Source organism: Branchiostoma lanceolatum, chromosome 18 (assembly GCF_035083965.1).
Source record: "Branchiostoma lanceolatum isolate klBraLanc5 chromosome 18, klBraLanc5.hap2, whole genome shotgun sequence".
In the NCBI taxonomy this organism is placed as follows: Eukaryota; Metazoa; Chordata; class Leptocardii; order Amphioxiformes; family Branchiostomatidae; genus Branchiostoma; species Branchiostoma lanceolatum.
Genome location: NC_089739.1, coordinates 8,793,442 through 8,802,071, shown reverse-complemented (window position 1 = coordinate 8,802,071; position 8,630 = coordinate 8,793,442).

Sequence of the window (8,630 nt, the reverse complement as noted above, 5' to 3'; positions counted from 1 at the left end):
CATAGGAGGTTTTCACTGTGTTTAAAATTTGCGTTGAAAAAATCCTATCGTACAGTAGAAATACAATGGAAATGCTTTTTCGCAGTGTGTTTGACAGTGGATAGGTTGAAGCAAAAGCAATTGACAATAAAACCACCACGAATATTTCAAGATTTACAGCATCATGGTACAGCTGCTTTATGCTAATCAGACATGACAGGGCTCAAAATTTTGTTACTGTTTACACAATATGCATGTATTTCATGTTTCAATTTATGTCTGTGCATCTAAATTTTTAGTTAACTGGTTATTCCCAAAAATGAATTTTGAACATTGACTTTGTCTAACATCCAGTGGCTATATTGCTTACTAGTCATAGAAAACAAATTGAAAAGAAGAGTTTCTAGGTATCATATAAGTAGGTGAACCTTTCTTTACCTTGGTTTGCTTTGTTTTGTTTTCTTTCACATTAAAGGATGAAGAGATCTATATCAAATGAATTTCAAACTCAAAGTATCATAAAAAAATCCTAGACATAATACAAACAGGTAAATCTTCATTCTTTTGCCTTTGTTTGTTTTGTTTTCTTTCACATTACAGACAGAAGGGACCTAAGTAATGCTACGCTCCCATTTCCAATCCGGGACCCGGTCGGGCTGTTTGCGAAAACGAAAAAATGCATATCAAGAAAATACTCGATATATGGTTAGGAGTAATATTTTTTACGTTTTGTGTCTTTTGTTGCCTTTTATATCATATTTTTCGTTCCCACAAGCTGCCTGGCCGGGCTGCGGATTGGAAATGGGACCGAAGCATAAGCAAATAACTTTACTCGGCCCAAGTTTACATTGATTAACTTTTACAACACCAGACAGAAATCTGTCCAGATCTCAGCCCACGGCAAGCACTGTTAGCAAGCACAGCCAACCGTAGAACATGCCCTTATTTGGGCACATCCCTCTTCTACTGTAAATACGATTGAAGGTCAGGCTGATCTCTGAGTTTATCATCTTTAAATCTACCATAAGTCTTAATTCTTCTGCTCTAATTCTACCATTACTCTTTATAGTTTTGCAATATGTTCTTGACATGAATTCTAAATTAAAGTTATATCTGATTAGCTATAAAACTGGCATTTTGAACTAGGGTACTTGCTAAATCTAAAACCATAATACACTTTACAATAAAAGTTTTCACTTTTAACAATACATATCATTCTACTACTAATACTATCATTTAAAAAATTATACTACATGTTGTGGTAGTTAAACCACCAGCTTTTCAACAACAGATTATAATCATGAATATAGATAAATTCTTAACTTACCGGGTAACATGTGTTTGTCAATGTAATGCCACAAGGGCCCTTTTCTGTCTAAAAAAAATAACTTTTAATGTTGAAATCTTCAGAGGCTATTTTACAAAAGAACTTAGAAGTTATAGCATATTTTCAACTATCGTACACTAAGACATACTTAACATTATCTAAGAGCAAAAGACTGCAACTTGGGATTTAGGACTCTAAGTGTTAAAGTAAGCCAGGGACTAAACCTCGCAGTTCAGAATAGTGATTACTAATCACTACACCACCACACAAGCTACCAAATTCATTTATACTGTAAATATGCTTATTTCCATTCAGAGAAAACATCGTAAATTCCAAAGTTTCAAAGTGTACAGTGGGATTTGACAGGACACACTGTTACTGTAAATCCAGAAATGTTTGAGGAGATTTAATTTTGCAGTAAGAAGACAATTGGGAGTGTTCGCGGTGGTTTTGAGTTCATGTTTGAAACTATAGTTGCACTTTAGTCACACAATGGAACAGCTTTTAACGGTAGTTTAAAGTTATCAGTAAAGAGTTCACCATTCAAACCGTGAACATAAAACCACCGTGAACATTTATGCATTTACAGTAGTGAAGAAAATGCTCCCCACCAGGGACGACCAAATATGGGCATCAGCAGACATACACCTCATTCAGTCATTGTGTCTTCTATCAATTAATTGGATAACTTATAATCTATGTTTAGACATGCTAAATCAATCAATGTGACTAGCCAGTAGTCTATGTCACTTTGTGCTTTACATTGTACATGTTACAATTGTTGTGCAATAAACTTTGTCTTCACTTGACTAGTTGGGGAGGGCGGTAACTTATTCAGTGTTCCTCACTACACTAGCTCTAGAAGTACTCAAACCATTGAGTTCACATTGACAAATGAACAGATTGTTCTCCATCGTCACAAAATGATCTAATCAAGCACCCTCTTGCACTTTAAGTGTATCACTTCCATGGGTTCTTCTACTCTGATTTAAGTAATAATGAAATTATCACATCAGCAATTGTCACCTATGTTTGTCAGTACACATGTAATGTTACAGACTCAGTTTTTAGCCATTTTGAAATGACAAATCATACTGATCTTAACCCAATCCAGCCTCCCACCAAATTTTCAAAAGATAAAGCTTTTCTCTTTCAAATGATAACTTAATAATTTTTTTCGTGACGACCAAGTCACAATTCTTCTACACAGAATATATTTGCTACTGCTAATGCAATCTAGGGTTTTGCTGCACTCAACTATGAAAGTTACTGATATTTTCAGGTACTTTTTTTACATAGATGTGTCATCACTTTATATTTCCAGCTTTTACAAACACTGCAAAAACAACCTGCTCTAAGTCTAAGATACTCTTTCGGATCCCCTTATCAATTGATTAGATAATTAATTGATTATTAAAAAATTAGGAGAAACTGACTTGCACATTGCAATAATATTTCATTCGATGCCTGTTATTTGACAGACCATATAAACAATATCATGCCCTTGTCATGGAACAAAGGAAGTCAGAAAACAAAGCTGTAACATTATAACTTCTCCACATACATGCATAATTCTACATTTTTACCTGAGAATATAAATACCCACCCAAAAATTTGGATCATTCATACAAACCACACTTTACTTTCAATGCTTCGCACAACCAGTTGGTTCCAAAACACACACAGACAGATTCGACATTCCAGACTAGTTGTGTCAGTTTACACATGCCTCACATCACTTCGCTACTTCCTGTTACCCTACATACAATCCTTCCTCATTTTTTGTACCTCAACGTTTGACTTAGTTTCCCCATTTGAAAAAATTATATCTCACAAGCGGGTAAAACAAATTCTGTACAAACTCGTAGAAGTCGGTGCCTTTTTTCGAGCGAGTGGTCTATAATATACATACCCGTGAAACGTAATTATGTCAACCTTAATAAATGAAGTCATCGCCCTTAAGAGTGACAGGAAGGGGGAGGGGGGCGCACCGACAATCGACAAGTTGGCGGTTTGCAGAACGCTACAAAGTCTAAGAAGTATTCACTACATCATAAAAAGTTGACGTAGATCTTTGCAAATCTGATTTTGAAGTAACGTGCGGTTTAGAGAAGGTTTTTGCGATAAATTCCTCAAAAGACATGACCAAAGTACACTAAAAACCCCTCCCCCCATAGCCATTTTGTCGTTCGCTGAGTCACGTTTTTGCAACACCGGGACAGAAATCGTTCTACAAACACAATCAAATCTTCAGAACTACGTTCTAAGAAACAACTACAAGATTTTCGCAGCATAAAACTGTAAAATTATATAAATAAAGCTGAAAATGACTCACGGTTTGGTTCTTCACTCGGCAAAATCTTCACTTCCTGGACGTGAAAGTCACGTGGGTTACCAGAGAGGCTCATGGGAATTTTATAGCGGTATTTTATGAATGAGTAAAAAAAAAGTTGATATTGCTTTTATTTTTCAGAAACTGTGTGAAAAAACTGTGCATTATTATATGGATATTATAAAAAGTGATGGATTTTGTTTTTATCTTCGCCGAGTACTTGTACTCGGAGAAGATTATGTTTTCGGTTGAAAAATATGTTGGGTGGGTCTGAATGTATGTCAGGAGCATAACTCAAGAAAGCTTCAATGAATCTTTATGATTTTTGGTAGGTGTGTAGTGGTTGTGCTAAGGAAGGTCAATTCAAAAATGGTTTACCTTGCGTTTTTCAACAGTACTGCAGCAGACTTTACATTTTTTTGTGTTTGTATGTAGGCAAAAAAAGTGACGGAAACGTTGATAGATCTTCATGATTTTTTGCAGGTGTGTAGATGTTGTGGAAACGGGGGTCAAGTTCAAAAATGGTTGCCCTGGTATTTTCCGTTGGTACTGCAGCGGGCTTTGTGTGGATGTGTATTTGTATGTCGCCAGCATAACTCAAGAAGCTGTTGATGGGTCCGTATGATATTTAGTGGATGGGTAGGGTTTACGGAAAGGAAGGTCAAGTTCGATAATGGGCCTTCTAGCGGGTACCTAAGGTACCGCAGCGGAGCTTCAAAATTTTGGGGCATATTTTCTGAAAGTGCTATGGTCATGATTTTTGTGTGGTGGATAGTTCATGCCACACAAAGTAAGTTCTGTAAATTTTGGCTCCCTAGCGGCTTGTTAAGAACTGCAGTGGGTGTTTTTGTTTTGACATTCGGACATGAATAACTTGAGAAGGGGTCGACAGATCGTCGTGATGTTTGGTATGTAGAGAGCTCAGATTGTGCTTTACATTATCAATGACTAATTATGCAAATCAGGAGCTAATTTGCATAATTAGTAAGGAAAGTTTGTTAACCTACTGCATTTCAATGGGACATGGGACAGTGTCAGGTCATGTAAACAAATGGCCATGCATAAACGTACATGTAGGTCAAATAAATAAACTATTCTCCAAGCAGAGGTGTGGGTCCTGCTGGTTTAACGCGTTCAGTTTAAGCATTTTTGTTCAACACGGTTGGCGACATAACGAAATAGGGACAAAATAGAAAGCCTGACAAAAACACCTAAAACACCTAAAAACACGTCAACAACCAGGCAGCTTTATTCTATTCATATATATTGACTGTACTATTTCATCATCACTTTCAACTTACAACACTGCAATATCGAACCTTTGTGGCCCAGATAATAGCAACATACTCATATATTTTCATGACCAGTTATAACATATATCAGCACACTCTACACATATACTAGTCCTGTACCACCAAATGATTTTTAACCATATCTAGACTGGACTCATTCGCCCCATCATAACTTCCAAATGGTATGGTGCATGATCAAATTTGCAGGGGGTGATAAGCACGTAAATATTAATCACTCTCCATGATAAGCCTTGATTATTTGGCGAAGATAATGTGTTCGTGGAACTCTAGTTATAGATTTATTGTGTCTTCTAAACGTTACGATATAAAGTAATCTTCTGATTTACGAATCGTCAGTTTTGAACAACGGGGTGAGTTGCCCGCATTTGACCTTGAATTCTTTGGTTTAGACGATTAACATTAAAACCAAATGACCTGTTTTTGTTTTGTTCTTGGGTTGTTGTTTTCTTGGTTTATTTAAACCCATGAGTCTTTCTTAAATATTGACCAAGTAAAGGAAAGGTAGGGAAATCTAAGTAGTAGACAGTTGCATATAACTTAGTTGTTATCAAGTTCAATATCATTCATTCGTCATAATCTTAGTAATGTTGGTTTACTCCGGGGTGGAGGGACGCCGAGTGAGGCAGGCAGGGAGGGAGTTGAATATGGATGAATGAACCAGAATCACTGGTAATTTCACCCAATGCTTTATTAGTCTGTATTTTTTACGTCAAATATGGTTGATTACCTTTCAGCTTTGCAGCACAACTTTAGCTTCATTTTTATGTGTTAGTCTGTACATGTAGTTAGAAAACATAAGCAACGATTTTGTAATTTCCATCCAAGCTGTATTAGTCTACAGCAGTAAGTCGAAAATGATGATTATTCAATGTTTCAGCATGGCGATATGGGAGGCTGGAAAGTACTGATGTTGTTTTTGTCGGAATTACACTGTAGGCTACTTGCTTTATTCATTTATTTGTCCATTGAAAAATTATAACACAAATAGATGGGATGTAAAAAGTATGTACCTCTCCAGGCCATTCGTTGTATATTCAGTCTTCAGACTCGTGGTTAACAGGAAGTGTTAGAATTGGATCTGTTTGCTTCTTTTGTGTTTTAATGTCGGTGCAATAATGTTCTCCCTATCCTATATAACTGATAGAATTCTACAGTACTAGTATTTTTTGCGTTTATTTCTATTACCAGAATTTTCCTAAGAACAATTATTATTACTTACTTAGTGTAGATATCGATCACTGAAACCCCAGGATTATCCTGCTACTGTATTAAACTATCGCCACTCAGTTTTAAACACACTCTGCGTAATTCTCCAACATGCTCGAAGACTACAATGACAAAGTTTGGATTTTCGAGTCGTCGACCTCTGATATAACAATCACTATTAATATCAAAAGACCTTCTGCTGACTTCAAAGCCCTCCTTCGTTTGTTCGTAAACAGGAGATGAAAGCTGCCCAAACATGTCCGGACATGCCACAGATTTCCTAACGTCGCAGTTACAACAGGTAATCAGGAGTCAATCATTCCCGCATGAATAGAAAACATCAGCAACCATTTTGTAATTGTCACCAAGCTGTATTAGTCTGTAGCTAAGCTATTATATAAAGACTGATGAATATCAACTTTTTCAGCATGGCAACAGTGGGATACCGGAGCCGAGTTCTAATATTGTGTATGTTCGAATTACACAAATATTGGTGTTTCTACATGGTTGTTTATTTGTTAATTGAAATCTAATACAAAAACATAAGGGGTATAAAAGCATATGCTTCTTCTGGGCATTGCTTTGTACTTTTTGTCTGTAGATAAGCTAAAAATCATGATTATTCAACTTTTTCAGCATGGCAACAAGGAAGGCTGGAAAGTATTGATGTTGTGTTTGTTTGAATTACAAAGTACATCCGTTCGTACCTTCTTGTTTATTTATTTATTTATTTGTCCATTGAAAACGAATCTTGACACGAATAAATGGGGTATAAAAGTACGTACCTCTACGGGCCATTCGTTTTGTATTCAGTTTCTAGCTTCGTGGTTAACAAGAAGTGTTAGCATTAGATCTGTTTGCTAGCCTCCTCTGTTTGCATCTTTTGTGTTTAAATTTCAGTGCAATAACGTTATCTCTATCCAACATAATTGATACAATTTGCAAAAGTTTCTGCAAGAAAACACATTGTAAAATATAGGCATTCATGATGATAACAGGCTTAATCTATCACACCAGTATATATTATACACATTAACATTACAGTATCATATATCAGTATCACAATGCTAAGTACAGTCCTACACATCACATTGACCAGTTCACTCTAACTGGTTGTTCCAAAGCATATATATGTATCCATGACAACATCAAATTATTTACATCTCTGAACTCAACACAATATGAGTCGTATTTGGGTTGTCATCTCAGACAATGTCAACACTAATTCCAAGACTACCTTCTACAGGAAAACACATTGTAAAATCCATCCATCATCATCATCATAGGTTTGACATATTACTCATGTTTACATATTAACATTAGAGTATTATGTCTAATACACCACTTTGACTAGTTCATGTTAACTGGTTGGTCCAGAACATACATTTGCATTCATCAACATCAAATTATTTACATCATTGAACTCTACATCAACAGGACAGTATCACACAATATCATCATCACGTTCACAATTTTTGTGAGAACCATTTAGATTTTGTGAGAAACATCTCAATTATTAGAAATGATCTCAAATCATAAAAGTACCAAAGCAACCATACGTGGAACATGCTGCTAAATCACACACTAATAATCAGTACATGCCCTGCACTGTTAGGTGCTACATATGATTTTTATTTTTTGAAGGACAAGACTTCTTGTAGTCAAAGAAAGGCTCATGGCAACAGTAAATGTCTACAGAATGCGCTCCTTACGAGATGGTATTCCGTACGTAATATATATATATATACATATATATTCACATAACTGATGATGATTTCAAGAGGAGTGTAATGTATTATTTTGTATCAGACATGTTGCTGGACCATATTTATGGCGGTTACAATCAAACAGATCCATACGTATGGCTGTACAAGCTCTGCTGAAGTTAACCAGGGCCTTAGAGTTTAAACGGATTGTCTCAGTTAATGTGATACATTGTACATAAAGGACATATCCTCTGTACAGTACAACAGCTTGCTTCACAAACCAGTCGTATCACAACAACTAGAGTCAGATGCCATAGCACACAAGAACACGTTTAGGGTTCGTTGTCTACCAGGTCATGACCATGCAGCATGCTTCTGGATCAGCATGTCCCGAGTTTGATTCCCAGTTGTGGTGGCTCAACCTACTTGCGCGCTACATGGAAGGTGGCAATCCCTACAATTGATTGCTTAACCATTGATCATATTGCACTTCTCTCGACGACGAGAGGCTAACAAGAGGAATTGAGGTTTTCGAAGGACCCTTCTTTTCCAATTATGTCTCTGACAATGTACTTCTTCCTCAACAATGTAGACTATGGCCATGTGTTATCAATTCATATATTGTATTCATGTTTTGTCATTGGTACTTTCAGCTGAAGTAGTTCATTTAGAGTGACAATCAACCTAATCATGCTACAAAGGATTTTTGTCGTCCTTAACAATACAGATAACAAGTTTCAAATTATTTTGGATGAATATAAGTCTGA